Source organism: Adiantum capillus-veneris, chromosome 19, assembly GCF_014529385.1.
Source record: "Adiantum capillus-veneris isolate H3 chromosome 19, ASM1452938v2, whole genome shotgun sequence".
Taxonomy (NCBI): domain Eukaryota; kingdom Viridiplantae; phylum Streptophyta; class Polypodiopsida; order Polypodiales; family Pteridaceae; genus Adiantum; species Adiantum capillus-veneris.
In genome coordinates, this window is record NC_140949.1 from 100,230,773 (window position 1) to 100,258,696 (window position 27,924).

Below are 27,924 nucleotides of genomic sequence, written 5' to 3' on the forward strand. Positions count from 1 at the left end.
GTCGTGAGAGAGAGATCCACGATGCACAAAGGACTTCAAATCCTTCTACAGCTATTGACACATCTGATGCAAATGCAAGGAGTGAGACCATACATGATAATAGATCCGTTCATGCATGTGAGTCTCTTTAATGACTTTGTCTATGTTTTGTGAGATATAACACAGTCTTTGTTGAATTTTGTGCATGGTTATTGAGCATGATTAATGTGTTCTTGACAGCTTTGCTCCCTAAAGATACAGGGAAGCAACATGAGACAATCGTTGCAACAGAAATGACAGGTGTGAGCATAAAAGAAAAGGTTAACTAATCTTATGACATGTGTGAGCATGTACTTTTATTGATCTTTTTGCTATAGCTCACTAATATCTTCACTTCGTTGTGTTCCTTGATAGCTTCTCTACCAAAACATAAGGGGAAGCAACACGAGGTAGACGAGGATCTTGACATGAGAGGTGTGTCCATAAATAATATAGTTTGCTTAACTCACAAAGGATTGTTGATCTTGTTATTGTTTTTTTATTGCACTATGTTATGAAAATGCACCCATGGTTTGGTGATCTCATTGTTTATAATTGACAGATGCTATTGGCACACAGAGCTTGCATCATTCGGTGCGATTTGTTTTCCCTAGAGAGCAGTCTGTTTGTAAGGTCTCTGACCCGATCACAACAGCACCCTTGTACCACGAAATGAATACAATGGAATAAGTTACTATTTTTAGCAGTTTTCCAGATTCTTGCATACTCACACACCTACACACTGGGAAGGTGCTACCGGCACACACACAGCTTTTGAAGGAGAAGCAAGGAGGGAGGTGCTGCCGAATTTCCCATCTCGAGGATTCATTGCATCAGAAATTTAAGAGGATTCTCAGCCCCTAATCACGGTAATTATGGTTTAATTACTGCTCTTCTTAATCTCATCATTACCCACTCATAATTCTTGTCTACTATGCCTACTTTTAGCTATAATTCTCCATAGCTGCTCTCTAAGTTTTCATAGCTATACTTCATCACATAATTATCATTCATTTAGTTAATTTATTCAGCCATTCATCATCCTTAATCAAGTATTAATGCATGATTAGGAAAGATTCTCTCTCTAGGCGGTATAGTCAATAAATTGTCAGCTAGTAATAGTGTAGATTTGTCAGAATTCAATCTTTCACTACTCAATAGAGTTGTAATTAAATTATACTTAATCTTCTCCCACATTAGATGTGATTAAGGCTGAAAATTAATCCGTCATTAGTCCAATAAGAAGAAGGTTTTTCCCTCACACATGCCTGCGGTCACTCTGCACCTTCATATTGCTCTAGGAAAATGAATGAGCTTGCTTACTTCATATCTTTCGTGAATCAATTAGAAAAACTCTGAATTTCTTAATCATCTAAGCCAAGTAATTAACCTTAGAGTCGTTTCCCATAGGGTGGATACAGAATTACCCTTAAAATTACTAGGGCAAAAAGGGAAAAATCTAACCTCGTGCATAAGGAGGAGTCTTTAATAAATCTAATCTGCCAATTGGTTTGTCATGTTAATCTCGGACCTTAGCTCTTTTTTTTCAAGTCTATCATTTAAGTAGTGAGAAAAATGGCCCCGGTTAAGAGAACTCGCTTCGGTGGAGACCACGACCGCGAGGCGGGAACAAGCAATGTCAACGGAAAAGGAAAGATTCCCATGGACGAGCAAATACCGGCCATCTCATGGGCTATTGACGAAGAAATGGAAGAGGTAGGTCCCAATTTCTATTCAAGTTGTTTAATTAACATTGCATATGATTAGTTAGGAATGAACATATCCCCGAACATGTTGGAGAAATCCGACAGAACCTCGGCATTGAAAGCATAGTACATTTAAGTATAAAGTAGGAAAGAAATGATTGATGGGTATGCTGTTTGCAAGAGGAAAGAATGTTTGCTAGGGAAAACTGGTGCAGATTTTCGAGACGGTCAAAACTAAATGGGTCGGGTGACCAAAAACTTACTATTTTTGGAATTTTTTCACAAAAATTATTTTAATTCACATTTTGAAGCTTTATAACATTCTAAACATCATGGCACTGACAGAATCTGGAAAACTGCTAAAAATAGTAACTTATTCCATTGTATTCATTTCGTGGTACAAGGGTGCTCTTGTGATCGGGTCAGAGACCTTACAACCTCCCCAACGTGAAAAATTTGAGATGTCCTCATCTCAAGAATACATCTGGATAAACTCTATGCTAACTACTTAGGTACATATATCCTTTGTCTAAAGTAAAGATATCCTTTGATAATAGAGTAGTCTTTAGCTTTATGCGTCTTATTCTGATGAACTTTGATGAGATTTTGGTGCTTGATTTATTGCTCACTAGGATTAGCAATTGCATCATACATTGCTGTTCTCTCATCATCTTCATTATCCACAGTTGGTTGTCTCACTGTGGCATTAGCGAAAACTCTACTTCCTTGTCCTATGTTTCCTCTTCCTCGGCCTCCTCTTCCGTTTGGTTGACCTTGCCTGTTGGCGTTCAGAGGTACATTATTAGCACCGGATGTTTGGGAAATCCTTTTTGGACATCGACTTTTGTAATGTCCATACTCCTGGCACTCAAAGCATCTTATATTGGGAAACTCGATAGCTGTCGTGGTAGCTACTACCGGACGATGGTTGTATGCAGAGTTGATTGGTCTGTTACTCCAGTTGTCTGTCCTGGCCCTCTTTGACAAATAGTATTCACTATCCTGGGTAGTCCTCTGAATCTCTTTAGCTAACGGTTTGGCCCTTAGCAAGGCATCTTGCAAAGTTACTGGCCTGAGAGCTTCTAGTCGGTTGTTCAGGGGGTCGATGAGTCCTTGGCAGAACCGTGCTACCTGTTGTTCCAATGTCAGCTTAGGAGCATATCTCCGAAGAGTGACAAACTTTGAATAATGTTCTTCGACAGATGAAGTCAGCTGCCGAAGGGAAAAGAACTCGTTCATCTTCAAGGTTTTATAGGCGGGTGGTAAGTAACGCTCCATCACAGCAGCCTTGATGTCTTCTCATGACTGGGAAGATCCCTTGATATCCAAGTTCCTGCAATGTTGTTTCCACCAGATCTTGGCATCACCAGACAAGCGGAACATTGCAAGCATGGTTTGGTTCTCGGGTTGAGTTCTCGCAACTTCGAAATAGTCGTCCATAGCCTCCATCCATACTTCTGCATCTCTTTCCACATTTTCCCCTTCTCCTTTAAAGGTTGGAGGCTGAGCTTGTTTAAGGAGGAGCTTCTTCTCTTGCGCTGCCGAGTAGAGAGCAGCAGGCGGTGCCTATCCAATGGTATAAAACTCATTACTATAGCACTCTTCTCAAATGAACCTAAGATTTTCCATACTCAAGAAGAAATTTAACTTTTGGGCTTAACCAGCCTACTTAATCTGTACATCTATCACAAAGGATTTTTAACCATTCCACCATTTAAATTCCATTGAATACATCTAAAATTTTCCGATAAATAATGGTAAAAACTTTACTCGAGAGCTTTGATCCATACTTATAACTTTATGTGCATCAACAGGTTACCTGCCCGCAGCACTAGTCGCACCAACGACTTCTCAAAAACAAACATCATGTGGAACCACTGAATCCCGACAAGCTCAACGAGTAAAACTCTTTAACATCACTCAGGAGACAATCCACTAGACAAATCCAATGTCATTATTTTGGGAAACATCATGCTCAAGCTTTGAGTACGAGCTATCCTACAATCCCTTAGTTTTTAAAATTTCAAACAACATCACTTTCCAGTTCGTAAACCTATAGCTCTGATACCAGGTGTGAGGTCCCCACCCCGTCGTATCAAACAACGGATCTGATGGTAAACCTGGTGGCCACTAGATCTATAGCGGAAGCAAACAAAATAGTTCAGGGTTCAACTAGCGGATGATCTCTCATCACAAAGTGAGTCGAGTTCGAGCCTACTAGCAACGGATCTGATGGTGAACCTGGTGGCCACTAGATCTATAGCGGAAGCAAACAAAATGGTTCAGGGTTCAACTAGCGGACGATCTCTCATCACAAAGTGAGTCGAGTTCGAGCCTACTAGCAACGAGATCTAGCTCCACCTCGCAGGGGAAGCATACTTAACTATCTAGCGATCCTAAGACCCACCTTCCAAGAGGAGAGAAACCCCGAGTGCCTTTTTCCCCATGTTTCAGAGGCATGTACTCTCGAGGATTCGCCGCTCTAGGGGCAATGAGTAATACCAATATCGAGTAAGCACTATGGGGACAGAGAGTTCCCGACCAATCGGGACCACCTATCTCGTAGGCATTGGCAACCCGAGCCAAGCCCCCACTTTCCACCCCCACACTCACACTTCCTCGTGTGACCTAATTACTACCACAAAGGTTGTTCAACATAAAGATTCCTTGTTTAATTCCGAATCACATTGTTCGTTAATACAGCCCTTCAACCAGTATTGCAAACAACACCAAGACAGAATTCTAGTAAAAATTCTACTCAAACTTATTCATAAAAATTCCAATGTTCTGGAGGTACAACATCCCTCCTCTAGCGAGAGTTCACTCCTCCCGTTGTCGCCTAGCTGCCCATACAACTAGGTATGTCCACCGCATAGAAAGCACGACATGGACATTCCCACTGCTTAACCAGCAGACGTGGGTTCCCACCGCTTAACCAGCAGTCGTGGGTATCCACCGCTTAACCAGCAGTCGTGGATTCAAGAGCCCTACTTTAAAATTGCTAGGGCAAAAAGGGAAAAATATAACCTCGTGCATAAGGAGGAGTCTTTAATAAATCTAATCTGCCGATTGGTTTGTCATGTTAATCTCGGAACTTAGCTCTTTTTTTTCAAGTCTATCATTTAAGTAGTGAGAAAAATGGCCCCGGTTAAGAGAACTCGCTTCGATGGAGACCACGACAGCAAGGCGGGAACAAGCAATGTCAACGGAAAGGGAAAGATTCCCATGGACGAGCAAATACCGGCCATCTCACGGGCTATTGACGAAGAAATGGAAGAGGTAGGTCCCAATTTCTATTCAAGTTGTTTAATTAACATTGCATACGATTAGTTAGGAATGAACATATCCCCGAACATGTTGGAGAAATCCGACAGAACCTCGGCATTGAAAGCATAGTACATTTAAGTATAAAGTAGGAAAGAAATGATTGATGGGTATGCTGTTTGCAAGAGGAAAGAATGTTTGCTAGGGAAAATTTAGCTCGGCATGTTCATTCTATTTCCAATGTTGAATTAGTCATGAACCCCCTACTGATCACAGGGGGCAGAGTTCCTCGTTAGGGCTCTTGAATCCACGACTGCTGGTTAAGCGGTGGATACCCACGACTGCTGGTTAAGCGGTGGGAACCCACGTCTGCTGGTTAAGCGGTGGGAATGTCCATGTCGTGCTTTCTATGCGGTGGACATACCTAGTTGTATGGGCAGCTAGGCGACAACGGGAGGAGTGAACTCTCGCTGGAGGAGGGATGTTGTACCTCCAGAACATTGGAATTTTTATGAATAAGTTTGAGTAGAATTTTTACTAGAATTCTGTCTTGGTGTTGTTTGCAATACTGGTTGAAGGGCTGTATTAACGAACAATGTGATTCGGAATTAAACAAGGAATCTTTATGTTGAACAACCTTTGTGGTAGTAATTAGGTCACACGAGGAAGTGTGAGTGTGGGGGTGGAAAGTGGGGGCTTGGCTCGGGTTGCCAATGCCTACGAGATGGGTGGTCTCGATTGGTCAGGAACTCTCTGTCCCCATAGTGCTTACTCGATATTGGTATTACTCATTGCCCCTAGAGCGGCGAATCCTCGAGAGTACATGCCTCTGAAACATGGGGAAAAAGGCACTCGGGGTTTCTCTCCTCTTGGAAGGTGGGTCTTAGGTTCGCTAGATAGTTAAGTACGCTTCCCCTGCGAGGTGGAGCTAGATCTCGTTGCTAGTAGGCTCGAACTCGACTCACTTTGTGATGAGAGATCGTCCGCTAGTTGAACCCTGAACCATTTTGTTTGCTTCCGCTATAGATCTAGTGGACAGTAGGTTTACCATCAGATCCGTTGTTTGATACGACGGGGTGGGGACCTCACACTGTTCTACAGGCACCGAGAGATCATAGATGTTTAGATATATCAGGGGATTATATTACAATTGCACGTGAGTTTCATTCTGGTGTGCAGTCATTGATATGGATGCCCTTACACGAGCATATGGTCAGAGTCCGGTCTACAGATGCTGGTGGATACATGAGAAATGGTAGGCTCGTTCCATGGGCTGCTGATTTTGTGTTTCTTGACTTGCCTTTTGGAGGTGTCCTACATTCTACACCCTCACAACCTCCATGGGATACTTGCACTGAGGAGCATGTGAGAGCCACCATTCATTTGACGCACAATACATTGGCAGATTCTGGATGGCTTGTTGTTTTGGGATCTATTGCAGGTATCAATATCTTCTATACTAAGCAAACCTTATTGTTGCTTTATTTGCATATGTTGAAAATCATATTTCTATATGGTAGGTGATACTCTTCATTGGATTGAGAAGATGAGTAGAGCATCTAACATGGTTATTCATCGTCGAGTGATTGTTATTCATCATTCATCTTACGGATTTGTGGATGTGGGTGGAGATCATCAAGAGGTTGATTTTTTTTTTCTTTTGTGCCTAGTGTATGCAATGATTAAACTATAACATTCTAAGTGTTTGTCATGTTTCTTTCCAGTGTGATAGTTCAATGCTATTCTTCATTCATAGGCAAGGTGCACCACCTCCGGTTTACCTTGATGAGAGTATGTCATTGTTTCGTGCAATGGGCATGACTCCTACAGATACCATCATGCGACACTACTTGCCAGAGTCCGCTTACGCAGTCATGGATTCTGGACTTGCATGGCGAGGATGCATGCGACGTAGCTCTTACTTCATTGCTAGTCTTGTTGAGCTCTTATGTAGGCCAAAGGGCCTTTGTTTGGAGTTTGGTTGTGGGACTGCTCCTGTTCTCAAAGCATGTCTCTCTTCAGGACGTGCTTGTGCAGCATTGGATAGTGATGATGCTTTGATCTCGACCTATGTGTCATCTTTACTTCATCCCCAATCTAGAGGACAAGACAGACATGAGGCCTCAACTTCTGCACATGTGGATGAGGAGAATAGACCTCCCGCTGAGAACCCATTTGATCATATGTGAGCATTTCATTTCTTTTGGTCATGGACATGTTATTTTTTGAGTACCTCTCCTTACTTAGATTTTGCTTTTTCAAGCTATGTATGCTCATGGCAATATTTGACAATAGTTAGGTGGCTATTGATGCGGTTTTAAATGATTTTGCAAAATCTTTTTTTGCACTATTCAAAGTTCATTTATTTGATTTGATGTGTTCATGTTTTGCTTAATTGAAGTGCCTTGCCAGTGTACATTCAGGCTGAGGCTAAAAGGATGGTGCAAGATCCACGATACAATGTTCAAACCTCCGACAAGCCAAATAAAAGACATGCCTTCATCGATGATGAGTGTGATTCATGCTAAAGTATCATGTTTTGTACTTGATGAAACCAAATGTTATAATTAATTTGTTGTTCAAAAATGATATCAGTGTTCACTAAATTATTACTGATGACTTGAGAATGGCAACAAATAATTCCTTCTCTTGTGATATCATGATGAGTGATTCATGCAAAAGTATCATGTTTTGTATTTAATTTGACCAAAGTTTTACTCGTTGCGGTCTCTCTCTCTCTCTCTCTCTCTCTCTCTCTCTCTCTCTCTCTCTCTCTCTCTCTCTCTCTCTCTCTCTCTCTCTCTCTCTCTCTCTCTCTCTCTCTCATCTGGATATCGCTTGGTTTTTTTGTTCGCCCGGTAAATTTTGCTCGGTGCTTGGTAAAACTCTCCCTCACCTCTGCAGTGCTTTAATTAAGCAATCTACAATGTGTTTTGAAGAGCAAAAAATTATGGTCTTTTTCTAGTTTCTATAGCTTCAGCTTGAGTGACCTTTTTGCTATTAATTTTCTCGTCCAGGTCCCTCTTACCTTGCACTACATCACACTCCAATCCCTTTTTTTTCAATGTTTAACAACAAAAAAATTGGGATTCTACCTGAAACTATCCCATGCCAATGTGGGAGGTGTAGTCCATTAACGTTTTGGAGGAAAATTGAACATGATTGTGGAGAGCATTTGAGATTATCCAATGTGGAATGCCCATACTTGCAAGGATGGGGAAGATTTAATGAGTCTTAATGGCGAGGAAAATAAGGACATGTTCCAAGTAGAGGTCATTGAGATGTAGATAATGCAAGACTTACATGCTTTCATTGTTGTCTGATGCCAGAGTGCAACTTATCTGGAATTTATATATTATTGTACTCCTTTTTAAAATACCGCTGCTACTAGATGTGTATTGAAAACACCCCTTCACAAACACCCTCTAGCTGAGGGGAGGATCACATGTTTATGACACGGATGTAAGAGATCTATTAACATCGAAAATATGTGAATTTAGTGTGGAAAAAGAGCATGCATGGTGTTCATAAGCCTTGCTTTTGGGAAAGGGCTTAATACAAAAAAGCTTTTGTGTTACAATTCTCTTTACTTTTGCTCGGAAAAATTCCATGCTCGGTTTTTTTCGCTCGGTGACCACGCGCTGCCCCGCGTGCGATGGCGTGTGTCCACCCCTGGTCAAGGGTCCGAGGGCCAATATGCGGCGGCCACGTGCCCCCACGTAGGGGCATGTGTCCGCCCGTGGACACGTGGTCGCTTGGCGGCGTGTAGCCCAAGGGCCACGTGTCGCCTAGTGGTAGACCACGTGGCCATGAAGCGTCCACACACATAGGCCACCTCTTGGCCACGTGGTTTGCCACATGTACCGTTGACATCCGATGGTGTACGTGGCATGCCACGTTGGCCACATGGTCTTCCACGTTGGCAGCGCGATCGCCACGGGGCATGCCACGTGTACCCTCACCCGCCCTACACACTCACACACACGCGCGCCTGTGTGTGTGTGTACACACACACACACACACACACACACCAGCACGGGGTGTGTGTGCATGTTGTGTCACACCCACCGGTGGGTGTGTGTCGTGTCAACACGCACACGCACACTGGGGTGTGTGTGTGTGTGTGTGTGTGGATGCACATCCAATACACACACACGTGCGCGCGCATCCACCACACACACACCACGTATCCACCACGCACACACACACACACACACACACACACACACACACACGCTCACCCACCTCTCTCACACACACACATCTCAAATATTAAAAAATAAATAAAAATTTTATAATTTTGTAATTTAATGCCTTTATAAAGAGCTTTTAGAAGCTCTTTTTCATATCATTCTCAACTCTTAGCTCTTCATATTTCTCCTCATCTGTACTTCTTCATCTTACACAGATTTCTTTGTCAAGTTCTCTTTTGATCTCACTTTTCCTTCTCTCAAGCTTTTAGCTACAATTTCTCATAAGCCATACTTTTATCTATTTTCTCTAATTCTTTAGCCCAACTATGAGAACAAGAAATCAATCCAAAAATGATGGTGTTGTGGATGAAGTTTATGTTACTATGTCACAAGAAGTCCCTCCACGCTACACTCAAGAGAGCGAACTATCTCAAGCCTTAGGTTCTCTAGATCAGACTGTGTCTGTCGTAACCGGTGTGTGTGGAACAACACAATCAAGTGGAGAATTGAGCCATCGTGTGGAAATTGCTACAACAAATGTGCACTTTTACCACAGAAAATTACAAGGGTAAATCAAGCTCCATACTTAACAATCTCCCACTTGGAGACTGATCTCCAAACCAAACCAGTGACTGCTTTCCATTCTGGCTTCTTATCCTTGAATGTCGATTGAAGATTAGCAAAAGCTCAACTTCTCCTTGTTGACCACCTTTGTAAACATGTCTACAGGATTTTCACTTGTATGCACCTTTCCTAGCTTTAGCTGTCCCTCTTCCAAAAGAGTGCGCATGAAGTGATATCTCACCTCAATGTGCTTTGTCTTTGAATGAAAGGCTGAGTTCTTCGCAAGATGGATAGTGCTTTGGCTATCAATGTACAAGACACAATTGTCTTGATTGAATCCAAGCTCTTCTAAAAATCTGTGAAGCCACAGAATTTCTTTGCTTGCCTCCGTCATTGCTACATACTCTGCTTCCGTGGTAGAAAGTGAAACCACTTTCTGCAGCTTTGAAGCCCAGCTTACTGTTGTGCCTCCAACCGTGAACACATAGCCAGTAGTGCTCCTTCGAGTATCTTTGTCACCTGCCATATCTGCATCAGCATACCCTTCTAGAAAAATATCAGTTCCTCCAAAATACAAAGCATTTGTTATTGTCCCTTTTAGATACCTAAGTATCCACTTCACAGCTTGCCAATGCTCTTTACCTGGGTTGTCCATGAACCTACTCACAACTCCCACTGCATGTGCAATGTCTGGCCTTGTCCAGACCATAGCATACATTAGAGAACCTACCGCTGCAGCATATGGAACTTTAGACATATAGGCTATCTCCTCTTGTATCTTTAGACACATATCCTTCGTTAGTTTAAAATGACCAGCCAAAGGTGTAGAAACTGGTTTTGCATTTTGCATTGCAAACCTTTTTAGTACCTTCTTGATGTAATCTTCTTGAGATAGCTTTATTGTCTTCTTCGTCCTATCCCTTGATATTTTCATACCAAGTATCCTCTTTTGCAGCACCTAAATCTTTCATTGAAAAAGATTTCGACAGCTCCTCTTTTAGGTCTTTGATGTCCTGCATGTTAGCACTTGCAATCAACATGTCATCAACATACAACATTAGGATGATGAATTTCCCATCTCCCAAATTCTTCGTGTAGACGCAGTGATCCGAGTTGCATCTTGTGAATCCATGATCCAACATCCATCGATCAAACTTCAAGTACCATTGTCTTGATGCTTGCTTTAAACCATACAAGCTCTCCTTTAATCTGCAAACCATTTTCTCCTTACCTTTTACTTCATACCCCTTTGGTTGAAGCATGTAGATTTCCTCCTCTAAGTCACCGTGAGGGAATGCCGTATTTACATCCATTTGCTCGAGATTTAGATCATGAGCAGCCACAAGGCTTAAGACAAGACTAATTGAGTTCATTTTTACAACAGGAGAAAATATTTCATTGAAGTCAATACCTTTCTTTTAAGAAAAACCTTTTACCACAAGCCTAGACTTGTACCTTTTCTTCCCACCTTCTTCTTCCTTCATCTTGTACACCCATTGGTTTTGAAGTGCCCGCTTACCTTTAGGCAACTCAACGAACTCCCATGTTTGGTTGCGATGTAGTGAGTCCATCTCCACTTGCATGCTCTTCGTCCATTCTTCTTTGGATTCATGTTGCATAGCTTCTTCCTATGATTCCGGCTCTCCAAAATCTGAGATCAAGAGATGGTTGAAGGAAGGAACAAACCTTTCTGGAGGTCTACTTACTCTTGTAGATCTTTGGTGAATAGGTTGAGGCTCCTCATTTGGTTGACGTTGTTGCACATTGTCACCGTTTGCAGTCCTTGAGTCTTCACCGTCCTCAAGCTCCATGTACTCATCACCTATTTCTTTTGTTTGTTTTCTTTCCAAGTAATCTTTGTACATATTTTGTTCGTTAAAAATTACATCCCTACTCCTTAAGATTTTACCATCTTCAGGATTCCATAGGCAATACCCAAAGTCACCTTCTCCATAGCCAATGAAGAAACACTTTTTTGACTTTGCATCTAGCTTTGATCTTAGGCTTCTATCTGTGTGCATGAAAGCCTCACACCCAAACACTTTGAGAAATGCATAATTCACCGGTTTACCTGTCCATGCCTCTTCTGGAACTCCCCCATCCAATGTCGTTGAGGGTGACCGGTTGATTAAGTACACAGACGTACTTACAGCTTCCGCCCAAAGCTCAAGCGGTAGGCCTGCATGTCGCCGCATGCTTCGTGCTCGCTCCATGATTGTCCTGTTCATCCTTTCTGAAATCCCATTTTGTTGAGGTGTCCTTGGGGTTGTCCTTTGTCTCCAAATGTCATTGCTAGCACAAAAGCTTTCAAAAGCTTGGCTGCAATATTCGCCTCCATTGTTGGATCTGAGGCATTTAACCTTGGTACCTATTTCATTCTCCACAAAGGCTTTCCACCTTTGAAATATGGAAAATACATCGGATTTATTCTTCATGACATAAACCCATGTTTTTCTAGTCGCATCATCTATGAATGTTACATAGTACAATGATCCACCAAGTGATGGTGTACTTGCAGGACCCCAAACATCAGAATGAACCAACTCAAGTTTTTTATTTTTTCTTTCATTTCTTGATTTTTGAAATTTTACCCTCTTTTGTTTACCATAAACACAATCTTCACAGAACTCTAAGTCCACTTCTTTCAAACCTGGTAGAAGCTTTTTTGTTTGAAGGATTTGCATTCCTTTGGCACTCATATGCCCAAGTCGGTAGTGCCACACCGCACTGTCAACTTCTGTAGTTGTTGCACAAGCTGAAGGTTGCGTGCTAACAGTACACAAGTAAAGTGTACCGACTTTTTCTCCCTTGGCAACCACCAAAGATCCCTTTGAGATCTTCCACCGTTTGTTTCCGAATGCAATGTTGTGACCTTCATCGTCCAATTGTCCTGTAGAGATCAAATTTTTGCGAAGAGAAGGAACATGCCTAACATCTTTAAGATTCCATTCATTTCCGTTAGCAGTTTTGACAGAAACTGTACCTTTGTCGACAATCTCACAAGCTTCATCATCTCCCAAGTATACATACCCAAAATTACCTTTGGTGTAGTCTTGGAAATGTTGCTTGTGTGGTGTCGCATGGAATGAAGCCCCAGAATCTATTATCCAGGAATTAGACACATTGTCTAATGAGAGAATTGTTGGCTTGTTGTCTTGAGACTCTGTCTCCTTCTTCTTCTTGGACCAGCAATCCTTTTTGATGTGGCCCTTCTTGCCGCAGTTCCAACATTCAAGAACTGACTTTGTGCATGACTTGCTCCGCCTTGAGCGATCACGACCCTTTTGATGTGGCCCTTCTTGCCGCAGTTCCAACATTCAAGAACTGACTTTGTGCATGACTTGCTCCGCCTTGAGCGATCACGACCCTTTTGGTTTTTGAACCTCTCCTTCGGCCTTCCTCTTGTTTCCACTGATAGTGCAGCACTTGATGATTCTCCTGTGCTTCTCCTTCGCATTTCCTCGCTTAGGAGAACACCCACAACATCATCAAACTTAAGAGTATTTGTGCCAGAGATAGAATTACTTACAGCCATCACAAGGCTGTCCCAACTATCCGGTAGAGATGATAGTATAAGGAGAGCTCGCACTTCGTCATGTAAATTGATTTTCACTGATCGAAGTTGACTTATGTTTGTGTTAAAGTCATTTAGGTGTTCTGCAACTAAACCATTCTCTGCCATCTTTAGATTGAACAAGCGCTTCATAAGAAATACCTTATTGGATATTGATGGTTTCTCGTAGAAGTCGTCAAGTGACTTCATCAAGTCCTCCGCGGTCTTCATCTCCGAAACATTGCAGGCCACCGTTGACGCCAAGCTTAACCGGATTTGTCCCAGTGCCTTTCGATCAAGGACAATCCATGCTTCATCTGCCATTGTTGCGGGCTTCTTCGCAAGACCGCCTAGAGGCAAATAGAGGTCCTTCTGGTAGAGATAGTCTTCAATCTGCATCTTCCAATGTTGGTAGTTTTTGCCGTTGAACTTCTCAATCTTGAGCTTCACTTCCTCCGCCATAACTTCCACTCAATTCAAGGAATCCTTTCCTTGAGATAATTTAGCTACGAGCAAACCTTGCTCTGATACCAGTTGTTAGGAAATAAGACGTAGCTAAATAGATTTTTGAGTAGATTACTTAATGGAGAGAGATAGATTTCACACACAAGAGATTATAGAGTAGAGAGAGAGAGAGAGAGAGTACACACGATATACGTGGTTCACCCAATGTGGGCTACGTCCACGGGAAAGCAGCCACTCAATGGCTTTAGCACTTCAAAAGAAGAAGTAGTTTACAAAGGGATTAAACCCTTGATAGAGCTCCCGCCTTGCTTCACTCTCACTGCCTCACACTCACCTTGTTGCATCAACTTCACACTATGAAATGTGTGTAGAAATGGCCTCCTTTTATAGGCCAAAAGGGCTGTCCTCTCTTATGAGAGGCATCCATGTGTAGCCGCCCTTGTGCGAATAAGTCCAAATCGGACCCTCCAATCCGCCCATGTGTGGCCGCCCTTGAGAAGACAAGTCCGCTTTTGAATTCGGCCACCGGCCCACCAGCCATTGACTTTCGACCACCGTCCATTGACTACCGGCCACCGGCCAACCGACCGGTTGTTTTCCGACCACTTTTTGGCCGCCGTCCGGCCATAATATTCTGGCAAAAAGGAATATTTCGTCGAAAAAAAAAGTCTCGAGGGCCTCCGCCCCCGAGGCCTCTAAAGTTGCCCCTGATTCTTGTCCGTGAAAATTTTGGTTTCCAATGAGTGATTTTCCTTCACGCACGATGGCTTCTCCTCATAATGGGGGCCTTACAAATGTGCGCTTTTACCACAGAAAATTACAAGGGTAAATCAGGCTGCATACTTAACGGGCATGCCATGGGAGAAGCTACCAGGTCCAGATTCCACGAAGTGGATGCTTGATCGTATGGGCAGGCCTTATCGTAGAGGTGTTGAGAGGAGTCCAGCGTTTTCCAGGTGCTAGAAACGTATTGGATGTTTTCTCTTCATATTGCAAAAAAATTGGAGGTATAACAAATCTAAATATTTCTGTTGTTTTGTAGATGGATACTAGGTACCTTCACAAAATGGGAGATGCTATGTTGGACTGTTTTGCAGGAGTGGGGACATTGTTTACTACTATGCACGCATTGCATCAGTTGTTGTGAGAAGGATTGGTCAGTTTTTAGTGCTTGTCTAGAGCCGGCTCAGTGCCTACCTTTCGATTTAGGCTCGACATTGATGTTTCGTAGGAGCGATAGAGTTCATGTAACTAAGCATCCGAAGCAGGTGACAGAGCAGATTCATCTTCTAGAGCCACCTTTGCCAACACCACTCAGCAGTCAGGGTGGGACAATAGCAGCTCCACATACTACTTTCACGGCCCCAGTGTTGGCATGGCGTGCAACTGGACCATCTCCCAGTGCATTCAGTGTCTCCACATCTGAGGCCCCACCCGGAGTTGATCCATTGCCTCTTTCACTACCTACAAGCCTCCTCACATATGGTTCATACCCTCTGCCATTTGGAGGAGTTCCCCCACCATTTGGTGCACTGCCCCCGTTGGCACGACCTTTGTTTCCTCCCAAAGCACATCCACCTCACCCATGATGTATCCCCCCCCCATATGTATTTACTTTTGCTACATCAAATAGACCATAATTGTGTGTAAGGAACTTCTCTCTGTCTCATCAAGAGTGTTTGAATGCATTCACGGTGGTTTTTGTTTGAATGTAAGTTGGCCCTAAACTTGCAATCAAATTTTGGTTGAAAAGAGAGAGAGAGAGAGAGAGAGAGAGAGAGAGAGGTAGATAAAGGATCTTTTGGGAATCCGCTCGCCCAATTCTTAAAAAGCGCTCGCCAAAAATTGCTCGCCCAAAAATTGCACCCTAAAAAGAGAAATAGTCTTATAAGACAAAAACATTGATCATTTGAAAGAAATTTGTACATTTGCTTACTCTAATGTAGCATTGTAAGCATTGACAAGGTTCATACTATCCTTTAGTTGTAATCCTTGCATCCATTTAGCATCTTCAAAAGGATAATTTCTGAACTTAATAAGATACCATCGGATAATCTTACCATGTCATAGTACCTTGTCTTCATGCCGAAGGATAGCTTTGGGTTGTATCACCTCTTCTTGGTCTTTGATTTTGGGAGGGTCTTCAATAATTGGCTCACTTGGTGGGTCTCCTTTGTAGGGCTTAAGTAGGCTCACATGAAAAGCATTGTGTATGAGCCAATGTGGGGTAACTTGAGTTGATAAGCCATCGCATTGATGGGCTTCAAGATTTCGAAAGGACCATAGTATCTTTAAGATTCTTTCTTTCTCTCATGCACTTTTAAACAAAGTAAATGGCCGCTACATTCACTAGGGGAAGTTTGAGGTCTCTTTTTTGCCTTTTAACGTTTAAAGAGAGAGTTTTCTAAGCCAATGAGGGGAGGGCTTCCGTTACGGAATTTTATTTTTGGAAATTGCTTTTGGTTTTCTCAATTGAATTATATTTTAGCCACAATCTGAGGTAACTTTGAAGTACATGGTTCTTTTACCTCAAGAAGGTTTCTTTCACGACCCAAAAGATTTTTTGAATCTTCTCACAGCCCTCTTTTCCCTCCTTACCTCCTCTTCCCACCGTCCTCTCTTCACATTCATCTGCTTTGGATCATATTCTCCTTAAGCAATGGAGTCCACCCAATCTAAACACCGTAGCACATCCATTGAATGATCATCACTTATGCCACATTAGATGACCACAACCAATGATTCCCAATATCCATAACCAAGGGTAGTTGGATTATAATGCAGCAGAGCAAGAGAAGAAAAGACTAATCCAAAACCCCAATCTTTTCATGTTGGAAAGGAAGAGTGAAAGACTTTCAACTTGCTAAATCCAAGAAGAAAATAGTAAAACAGGTTTTGATGCAACATGTTTACATGCACAAGGAGCTTCACCTTCAACCCAAAAGATCAAATCTTCCTCTGCACAGAGCTAACTGTAAGTGGTTCTCTTCTTGTTCGTCGTACTATGCCACAAAGCAGCTGTAAGTGGAAAGTAGATTATTTCCACTTTGCTTTGCTTGATTGTTATAATTTTTGTACTTTATTTAGAGTGTGTCATAGATATTTTGATTGTTATAATTTTTGTACTTTATTTAGAGTGTGTCATAGATATTTTGAATGTCTATCACGGATCCATTTGTGAAGAGCTTTACAAAGGAGAACACATGATTCTTTGGAAAAAAATGGATATTTTTTAACGACCATTTTTATGTTCCACCAAAATCTATGAAAGATTGGACACTGTCACTAAGGTTGCACTGTGTAGTCCTAGAAGCGGAGCGTGGCCACTACCAAGCTCAATAACAAGTGAAAGTTATAGGTGCAAGATATTATGAGATTCAAGAATGTTTAAAGGCCAACATTGCAAGCAAGCAGAGTAGAGTTTCAATTTTTATGCCCATTATTATATTTGTGGATTTTTTTGCAAAGGTTGACGTAAAAGTGTCTAAAACAATGATGTTGGTTAAGTGCTTAGATAGTGATTATGTATTAGAATTTGTGGATGAAGGTTGGAGTCAAAAAATAGTGATTGGGATCCTTTGCAAAGTGAAATATGGCTCCATCACCTATAAATACATTATCCATACCCAAAACTTCATTATTTCATTTCTTTTATAGTCAATGGCATTAAGGGGGGGGGGGGGGGGGGGGGGGGCTTGCTCCCTTTAGATCAATATATGGATGATTTTAATGAGAACCCCATTTAGGACATTGATGCATGTATGAAAAATGAATACTTGACAACATTGAAGATAAGAACCGAGTGCACATTATACCAAGTGCTAGGCAAGACTTACACAATGAGGAGATAGATTTAGGTACAACTTTTGCTTTTCAAATAGTTGAAAAGAAGGTATGTAGATATGGTTTCTTTTTCTGTAGAAATTTGTGAGACATATTCTTACTTTTCCTATTTTTTAATATGGATTGAAGGCTGCAAGGAGGATTGAGAATAAATTTTTATGCCAAGAAGTGCCAGAAGGGATAGTACATCTTCTTCCATGCTAATGAAAATTGTATCAATTTTAGCAGAGTGGCATTTTGTACAAATATTGGTTGTCTCATCTTGTAGCAGACTGGCATTTTGTACAATATTTTCATGTCAATGACGAATGAAATTTTGGTTCAGATGTCCATTTTCATTTGTTTTATTATTTTTATTTTCTCAAATGTCTTATCTTGTTTGATGTCAATGCCATCAATATTGTATGCCTTCACAACACTATAAATAAGCCAACCCGGTTTAGGTTTGCCACCCTTACAATGAGCAATAGGTCAAGAGATATGGGTAAGGATTTTGGCTCCTCTTCCTCACTTCCTGTGAGCAAGAAAAACAAGAAAAATGAGAGAAAATTCCATGAACAAGAGAAGGAAGAGAAGGAAGAGGTAGCCCGCCCCTGAGCCAATTTTCATTACCAACACTTACTTGAAAGAACTCCCCCTATGGTTGGCAGATAGGCCCTTCACATGTTGATGTCAACACAGTTGGACTTAGGAAAACATGTAGAGATAGATGCAAGGGCCTCCACAATTTACAACAGATCTTGAAAGACTATATTGGGACCTAGACATGGAGCTAGCAAAAGTTGTAAATTTTACATCATGCTCTCAAGGAGAGAATATGTAATGTTTCCTCTTTACAAAAAATATGAGTATGTAATATTTACAAAAAATGCTCTCAACAAGTAGAGAGTATGTAATGTTCTCAAGTAAATAGTATGCAATGTTCTCAAGTATAGAGTATGTTATGTTATCAAGTAGAATATGTAATGCTTTTCTATTTACAAAATGTTGGTTCACAAAATACTTTTGGGGGTTCTGGGAGTCCTAGGACTCTTTCTTGTGCTGGCCCCCTCTTTCCGTTACCATATACATGTGGTAGTGATGTGTGTGAACACACTTAGGACCATCGGGGCATTTTTTCCCTCACTAGGAGGTTTTTTTTCCCCATGGATTGTATATACGCCCATCACTCTATGGCTAACTTATCTTTCCATTGCACACTAAGTAATATACTCTCTGTTGTGTGCCTTGAGCTTCCTTTGTCTTATCTAACAAGCTGTGTGTGTTTCTTGAAACCGTAATTCAAACAATTGGTATCAGAGCAGGTTGTATCCTCCCGGGCTTAGTCGCCAATATCTCCAGCACACGCTTGCTCACTTTCTTCAATTTTTGGAGCTTTGGTGAGTTTTTGTGGGTGAACAAAAATTTCAGGCTCATCTTGGCCTCCATTTCCACTACAAGAAGTACTGCACATGCTATTTCGTCATTTTGTGCAAAATTTTTGTGAGTGCCTTTTTTGCGTAATAGGTCCCTTACAATCTTCTATGGTTTGTGATGTATAGCACGTGTTGTTCCCGCTTATTTTCTCCTCTTTTTGGGATGTTTTCACATCAGGTGCAAGCATTCTTCATGGCCGACACCAACACAGATGTGTTCAAGATGTTTGCTGCTAAGGATATATTGGATGGTGACAATTAACCTATGTGCTCTTACATGATGTAACATGTCCTTGTGTCAAAGGGTGTCTAGAATATTGTGCAGGGCATTGATGTATGTCTTGGTTCTGAAGATGTAGGTGATGTTGAGGATGTTGCAGGTTTTGTTGCAAGGATTGTTGTTGTTAGAGTTGTTTTTCCTATGACAGAATAAGCTCGTTGGGATGTAAAAGATGCGCATGCTCATGCATTGATTGTGTTTTCCCTGAAGCGCACTATTACTTCTCACATTCGTTCAACAAAATTTGCAAAACAGGCTTGGGATATTTTCGCTGGTCTTTATGCAAGTTGCAATAAGGCAAAAATGTCATTGCTGCGTAAAGAGCTGGAGTCGAAGATTATGCATGAGGAAGATGATATGGACACTTTCCTTGCTGGTGTCAAGGATATCAATGAGTGACTTATTTTTGCAGGTGAAGTCATTTCAGATCGTTCCCTTGTGCGGACTGTTCTTGATGCCTTGCCAAATTCTTACCAAACTTTTGCTAGTACTTGGAGACTTATGACGCAAGGAAATCCTAAAGTTTTCAATTTTGATGCATTATGCACATTGCTATTGCAAGAGTCGCTTTCCAAAACAAAACAAGACATAGCGTGCAGTTGAACATGCCTTTATTGCTGCTCAAAGAAAAGGTGGTAGCAGTAATGCAGCCACTTCTCATGGTTCTTTTGCAAGTGGAAAATCACATGTTCCTAATGCTTTCGTTGGTAGAAATTCATCTAGAAATTATGGTGATAAGGGAAAAAATAAGATGCATTGCCATTATTGTAAAGCTAATGATCACTTGATCAAGCAGTGTCCTAGGTTGATGGCCAAAGAGGCTAAGAAAAAAGAGGCTGGTTCCACTACGAATACTGGTTCCACTACAAATGCATCTATTGTTGAGTCTTCTGTGAAAGGAGATTGCGATGTTGATGTGATGCAGAATGGGCTTTTAGTGTAGAGTATACTTATAATCCTGTTGTCCATGATGCATGCATGTCAGTTGTGCTGCAAATTCACATGTGTGGTATTTTGACAGTGGTGCTACAAAGCACATTACCTCACATCATGCTTTGTTCACCTCTCTTGAGTCTGTCCCTCATGGGAATTCAATTACTTGTGCCAACGATGCCTCTTATCCAATTCAGGGAGTTGGAAATATTGTGCTTACTGTTATTGTTGAGAGGCACATGTTAGAAACTGACTCTGAATAGCTAAGTCGGATTTTGACTTATCGGATATTTACTGAGTTGTATTTTGCTAAGTCGGATGTAACTGTATTTCAGTTGCAGTCTGCTGAATGTCTTGTGACTGGGTAGTTAAGTCGGATTTATCTATATAAGTGGGGAATGGATCTGCGCACGATGTATCTGTTTTCTGATATGAATGTGATGATGATGGTGCAGTGCAGCAACTATTCAGTGTATTCTCTGCTTACTATGATATTTAGAGTAGTCATGTTTACTGTGTCTGAATTGTTGTTAATGAAGTATGGTGGAGTAGATGGTTATTATTGCTGTGTATGATGTTCATGTGTTGACCTAACCCACAACACATTTGGCGATCCGCTGGGTTAACGTTTATTTTCAAGTAATGATGCATGTCAGAGGGAGACAGGAGAGTAGGAAGAGTGTACTACACAAGGGCTCAAGCACAGGCTGGAAACATTGATCCATTTAACTATGATCATGACAATCAGCAATCACCCGATGCTCAGGGGCAGCAACCTGTAGACCAAGGAGGGGTAGGATCAGGAGCAGCAGGAGAAGAGAGAGTGAGGCAATTTATTGGAGCTTTATTCCTGGCAAGAAGAACCACCAAGAGAAGAATCCAGTTTGACCCACTTCAGGGGGCTACCAGGCAAAGACCTAGGAGACCACCACAACCCATTCCAATGGCTCAACCACCACCCAACCCAAAGGTCAAGGCAGCCAAGTTTAGAGCAGGGAGTAAGGAAGATGCTGACTGTCATGTGGCACAGTTTGAAACTAAGTGGCAGGCAAGTGGCTATCAGGTGATGTATGCTGATGGAGTAAAGATGGAACAGTTTGCTGCCACATTGGAAGGAAAGGCCATGAGTTGGTTCAGCCAATATGGCATTGCACATTTTGCTACTTATAATGCTTTGAAGCAGGCATTTCTGCAGAGATTTAGAAAGGAGAAGACTCCGACTGATGTCCTGAGAAAACTCAGAGACATTAAGCAAAATAAGATGCTGGTTGAAGACTATGCACAGAAGTTCAGAATTTTAGTAGAAAGATTGCAGGGGAATGAAAGACCCACTAATGAAATGTTAGCAGGTTATTTTTTGAAAGGATTGAGAAGCAGCTTAAAGGGAGCAGTAGCTAGCATTGATATTGCTGGAGGTCTGGATGACCTTGTTACTGTTGCTGCAAGGGTGGAGAAGAGACTTGGCATGACCAAAGCAAAAGGAAAAGAAGACAGTGACTCAGATTCAGAAGAAGCATCTGAAGACACAGATTCCAGTGGGAACTCAGATTCAGACTCACCATCAGACAGTGATGAGGAAACAGAAAAAAGAAAGAAGAAAAAGAGCAGTAAGAAGAAGAAAGTCAAGCAAAAGCAGAGTATTGAGCAAGATTTGGTAGGCAAACTTAAAAAGTTTGGTTATTCTGTTGTAGCACCTAAAGAAAAAGTGTATTGTCACATTTGTGAAAGGGATGGACATAGTACTACTAGCTGTTGGTATAATCCAAAGAATAGAGGGCAGACAGCACCTAACATAGGAAGAGGAAGACCAGAAATTGGAGCAAATCAAGCAGTACCATTTAGGGGAAGACCACCATTTCAGAGGGCAAGACCTCCTAGACCTCCTTGGAGAGAGCAGGAGAACAATAATAATAGGAGACCCTGTGTGTACTGTGGTGCACCAGATCACTGGGTAGGTCCCAATTGTGCTTTATGGGTGAAGCATAGGGAAGAAAGGGGAATGCCCATTGTGAGATATAATCAGCCCAATCCACCTGAAAATCAGCAACAGCAGCAATAGCAGCAGCAGCAACAGCAGCAGCAGCAAAATCAGCCACCAGCTCAGGCAAATGTAACCTTGTTTGATGTGTTTTCTCAGGATAAGCAGATGCAAGATACTGACCAAGAACAGGAGCAGCAAGGGAATGAAGAGGAACATCAATGGGCTTGTGACTGTAACCAATGTGTGCAGGAGGATCATGTTGAAGTTCTAGCAGTGACTAGGTCTAAGGATAAAGCACCTTTGGATTGGAAGGAGCAAAAAGGGGTAAGAGACCAGGTTACAAAAAGGATTGCCAAACACCAGGCAAAGCAGGTGGATATTGAGGATGACCCAAAAGAAAAGGAAGAGCAGAATAAAGGGAGTAAGGAGATGGAAAATAAACAGGATAAGGATTGGTTTGAAATACTTATTAGCTCACCTCTTCAATTATCTTTGGATCAGTTGTTGCAATTGGTTCCAGCTTTCAAAGACAGATTGTTCAGAAAGCTGCAAAACCTGAATGGACTTGGCACAATGGACAGGCAGTTTTATTCAGCAGCAGCAAATAGAATTGATCCAGCAGATGTGGACTTTGTGGTACCAGTTATTAAAGTACACTTTCTTGGAGAAAATTTTGATGATGTGTTATTGGATGGAGGCTCTGGGGTGAATATTTTACCAGAGGCAGTGTACAAAAGAATGGAGTTGGGAGCTATGGCTCCAGCACCTTTTCAGGTGAAAATGGCAGACCAATCTAGGGTATAACCTTTGGGAATTCTCAAAGCACAGGAAATTCAGGTGTTAGGATTATCCTTTTTTGTTAATTTTGTGGTACTCAGAATGTCAGACTCAGCAGCTGCATATGAAATGCTATTAGGAAGGCCTTGGTTCAGATTGGCTAAAGTAAGACAGGACTGGGGAGAAAATGTTGTCATATTGAAAAAAGGGAAAAGGAAAGTAACCATACCTATGAGGGGAAGGAAGATGGTTCCATTAAGTGAGAAACCACTGTTTGCTCAGACTATTAATTTTGCTGATGAGGTCACAGATGACCAAGAGGAAGAGTTCTTGAAGGCCAATCCAACTGTTGTACCTGTGTTTGAAGTAGATGTGGAAAGCATGTTACAGCAAGGTAAGAAACAGGATGAGCCAGATATAGGTTTAGCACCAGGACAGACAGTGCAGGGTAAGGAACTGTTACAGTTGGTGGACCAGAAATATGCTATGTCTGATAAGGAACAGATTCAGCAGGAAGAAAAGGAGGCCAGGGATATGGCTGAGAAAATTTATGAAAAGAAGTTTGGGGCATCAAGCAGGGTAGAAAAGGAGGAGCTTCAGGAGCTGAATTTAGGAACAGAGGCAGAACCAAGAATGGTCAAAGTGAGTGCACACATTCAAGGGGAATTTCTGGCACAGCTGTTGCAATTATTGGTTGATTATAAGGATGTGTTTGCTTGGGATTATTCTCAGGTGAGAGGCATTGACCCAGCACTACATCAGCATAGGATTAATTTGAAAGAGGGTGCAAAACCAATTGTGCAGCAAAGATATAGAATGAATCCTAACTTTGCCAAACAGGTGAAGGAGGAGCTTGATAAGCTCCTGGCAGTAGGGTTCATTAAACCTGTACATGAAGTATCATGGTTGTCTCCTATACTGGTTGTGCCAAAGAAAAATGGAGCTTTAAGAGTATGTGTGGATTATAGAAAATTGAATGCAGCAACCATTACTGATCCCTTTCCTATGCCATTCTGTGATGCTGTGTTGGATGCAGTAGCTGGTCATGAAATGTACAGCTTTTTGGATGGTTTTTCTGGTTATAATCAGATTAGTGTTGCTGAGTCGGATCAGCATAAAACAGCTTTTATAACTGAATGGGGAGCCTTTGCCTACACAGTGATGAGTTTTGGGTTAACCAATGGACCACCTTCATTTAATTTTGTTGCTCATAAGGTGTTTGAACCTTACTTACAGAACTTTATGAGAGTCTTTGTGGATGATTTCTCAGTGTTTGGAAAGAAGGATAAACATCTGCTACATCTGAAGCTCTGTTTTGAAAGATGCAGACAATTCAAGATGGCTCTGAATCCTTATAAAAGTGTAATTGCTGTGAGGAGTGGAATACTTTTAGGACATGTGGTGTCAGAAGCAGGAATGGCTATAGATGTCAAGAAAATAGAAGCCATTCAAGCAGCACCAGTTCCTACCAATGTTAAAGAGTTAATGAGGTTTGTTGGACAGACAAAGTGGCACTCCAGATATTTGAGGTATTTGTCTAATGTATGCTTGCCATTAACTCAATTAACAAAGAAGGATGTGGCATTTGTATGGGATGAACCTCAGCAGAAATCATTTCAGATGTTGAAGAAAATGATATCAGTAGCACCAATTTTGCAGCCACCTGATTGGTCATTGCCTTTTCATGTGTTTGTTGATGCCTCGGATATAGCAATAGGAGCTGTACTGATGCAGGAGAAGGAGAAGGGATGGTTCAGACCTGTGTACTATGCAAGCAGGGTTCTCACAGGTGCAGAAAGAAACTATCCTGTGACAGAAAGAGAAGCTTTAGGGATGGTATATGCATTGAATAAGTTCAGGCATTACTTGTTGGGGAACAAGATAGTTTTTCATGTTGATCATCAGGCCTTGTTGTATTTGATCAAGAAGCCACTTCTTACTGGAAGGCTTGCAAGATGGATGTTGTTGTTGCAGGAGTTTGACTTTCAGATTGAGCATACTCCTGGGAAGGAGCATGTAATTGCAGATTATCTAAGCAAGATTGAAACAGGTGAAGCACCTACTGGGGTAGATGATGCACTTCCTGATGCTCAGCTGTTTGATGTGCAGACTGCTGTGACTGAGTCTTGGTATGATCAATTGCTGATGTTTTTGACTGATGGAACTATACCAAGGGAGTTCAATGCTGATCAGAGAAGAAAATTTGCACTGAAAACCAGACCCTATTTAGTTATTGCAGGGGCACTATATAAGAAAGGCATTGATCAAGTGATAAGAAGATGTGTGCCAGAATTTGAGCAAAGTGCAGTCTTGCAGGAAGCACATTCAGGCATAGCAGGAGGGCATTTCTCTGGAGATACTACAGGGAAGAAGATTTTGCAGGCTGGATTATGGTGGCCTACAGTTTTAAAGGATGCACATGATTATGCCAAAAGATGTGTAATTTGTCAGAAAACAGGTCAACCTGATTCAAACAGGGATAGGATGGGGGATCATCCCATTTTGCCTTTGGAACCTTTTCAAAAGTGGGGTTTGGACTTTGTAGGACCTGTCAAACCAACTTCCAAGAGGGGATGCAGATACATTTTAGTGGCTACAGATTATTGCACTAAGTGGGTAGAAGCAGTAGCATTGAAGGATAATAAAGCTTCAAGTGTGGCCAGATTTCTTTATCATAACATTATGACCAGGTTTGGGTGTCCAGTGGAGCTGGTAAGTGACAGAGGAACTCATTTTTTGAATGAAGTAATTTCAGAGCTAACAAGGACACATATGATTATGCACAAGAAGTCTACAGCATATCATCCACATGCTAATGGTCAGGCTGAGAGCTCCAACAAAACACTGGTAAGGATTTTGAAAAAGATTGTGACAGAGAATCAGAAGGATTGGGATGATAAGTTGGATTCTGCCTTATGGTCCTTTAGAACAGCTTTCAAAGTCACTACTGGTATGACACCATTCAAGCTGGTGTATGGGCTGGAAGCTGTGGTTCCTATGGAGTTTGTGGTACCAAGTTTAAGAGTCTCAGCAGAGAAGCAGTCTCCAAAGTTGTCAGTACTACACAGGAACAAATATCTGATGCAGCTGGAGGAGGATAGGTTGGTAAGCTCTTACATTACTGAAGTCATACAAAGAAGAAGACAAGCATGGGTGACCAAGAATGTGAAGTTCAAGATCTTTCAGGTTGGAGATTGGGTAATGTTGTACAACTCTAAGCTGGGACCACATCCTGGTAAATTGTCATTGAGATATCAGGGACCATATCAGATTGTGCAGGATAAAGGACAAGGGACATTCATCATAGCTGATGTGTTTGGTACAAGAGTGGAAAAGGCAGCTAATGGTTTCAGGCTGAAGAAATTTCAGGGAAAGCCACCTCATTTGGACTGGCCAAGTGTAGCCTGTATAACTGTAATACCCCTACAGCCAGGAGATTCAGTATCAGCAAAAGGAAAAGGAAAAATGCTGGTTTGCATGGATTTGAGGAGGTCTTTTCATAGTATCCCATATAATTCACGGGTTGGAGGAAGTAGGCAGTTCCAAAGTGCACATCCGATTCAACATTGTAGATGTTGGAAGAGTACCTGTGTCGGAACTGACCAAGTCGGAATTTTTAATAAGAAATTATTAGGCCGGACTAATAACTTCGGGGAGTGTGCTGAAAAGAAGTTTCGTAGCACTTCAAGGATACTGGGTGGAGATATGTGTGCATGGTGCAGCGAGTATAATCATACATGCAACAAAAGTTTAGTACACATGCAGCAGCGCGGAGCATTTGGGTTTTCGCTTGAAGAAGCTTTATTCAGTCCTGCCATGCCGAAAGCAAAGCAATTGATGGCCATGCAACCACAGCCTGATGAGGAGCAGACCGAAGGTTCGGGGCGACGTTTGAGAAGCAAAGCTCTGCCAATGCGGCTTGACGTTAGCAGTGCAGACGAAAACAGTGACTCTGCAGAAGAGGAAACGCCAATGCTGACTCCTGTGTCAGAAGGTAAGGTGATGCAAACATTAATGGACCCTTTTATGGATTTCAAAGTTGACATAGATTGTCAGGCAGAGCGCAACGCCATATGGTTGCAGCAGGTAGGATTGTATGAGTTTGCCATTCTGCCTTGGGAAGAATGTAGAAACAATGTATATGCAAAGTCTCAGTTGGAAATACTTAGGAAGACTAAGGGGAGAGTGTCACCGCATGTGGTACTCAATGTGGAGTTGGTGTCTGAGGTGTTCAAGCTGCCTTTGCATCCTAATACACCTATTCCAAAGTGTTCAGAGGAAGCACTGAAAAAGGAGTTTGGTCCAAGAGAAGGAGGCAGGCAGTATTACATGTTAAAGAATGTGGCATATGCTAGGAGAGAGCAGCTTAAGTGGTACTTGGAGAGGCTATGCTTTATTGTGAAGTTTGATTATATGTCAAAAGAAAACTTTGCACCATTAAGCTATGCAGAGCAGGGAGGAGAAGTGAGCTGGGCTCACTGGGTGTATGAAAAGTTGGCAGCAGAGATTCATTCTTCAGACAAGAGGAAGACACAGGCAAATAGTAGGTTATGTGGTTACTTGTCAGCATTGTTTTTTTTTGCACAGAGAGTACAGAATGGTGAAGCAAGGTGGCCTGTGAAAGCAGAAAAACTGGTGCAGGAGAAGCAGCAGCCAGTTCAGATTGAGCATCCCATCATGGTGCATTTTGAAAAGACAGGATTTGTGAAGTTTAATGCTAAGCATATGGAGTCTTATGAGGATTTGGTGAAAGCCAAATATACTCCAGGAGAGGCCTTTGAAGAAATCACAGCAAAAATGCAGTTTGCAGAATTTGGTACCATGGATGTTGATTCACCAATGCAGGTAAAAGCAGAGGAAACACCAATAAAGCTTGGTAAGGCTTTCACATTATCCAACAAGAGGAAGAAGTCTGAACCAGTCAGCAGAGTG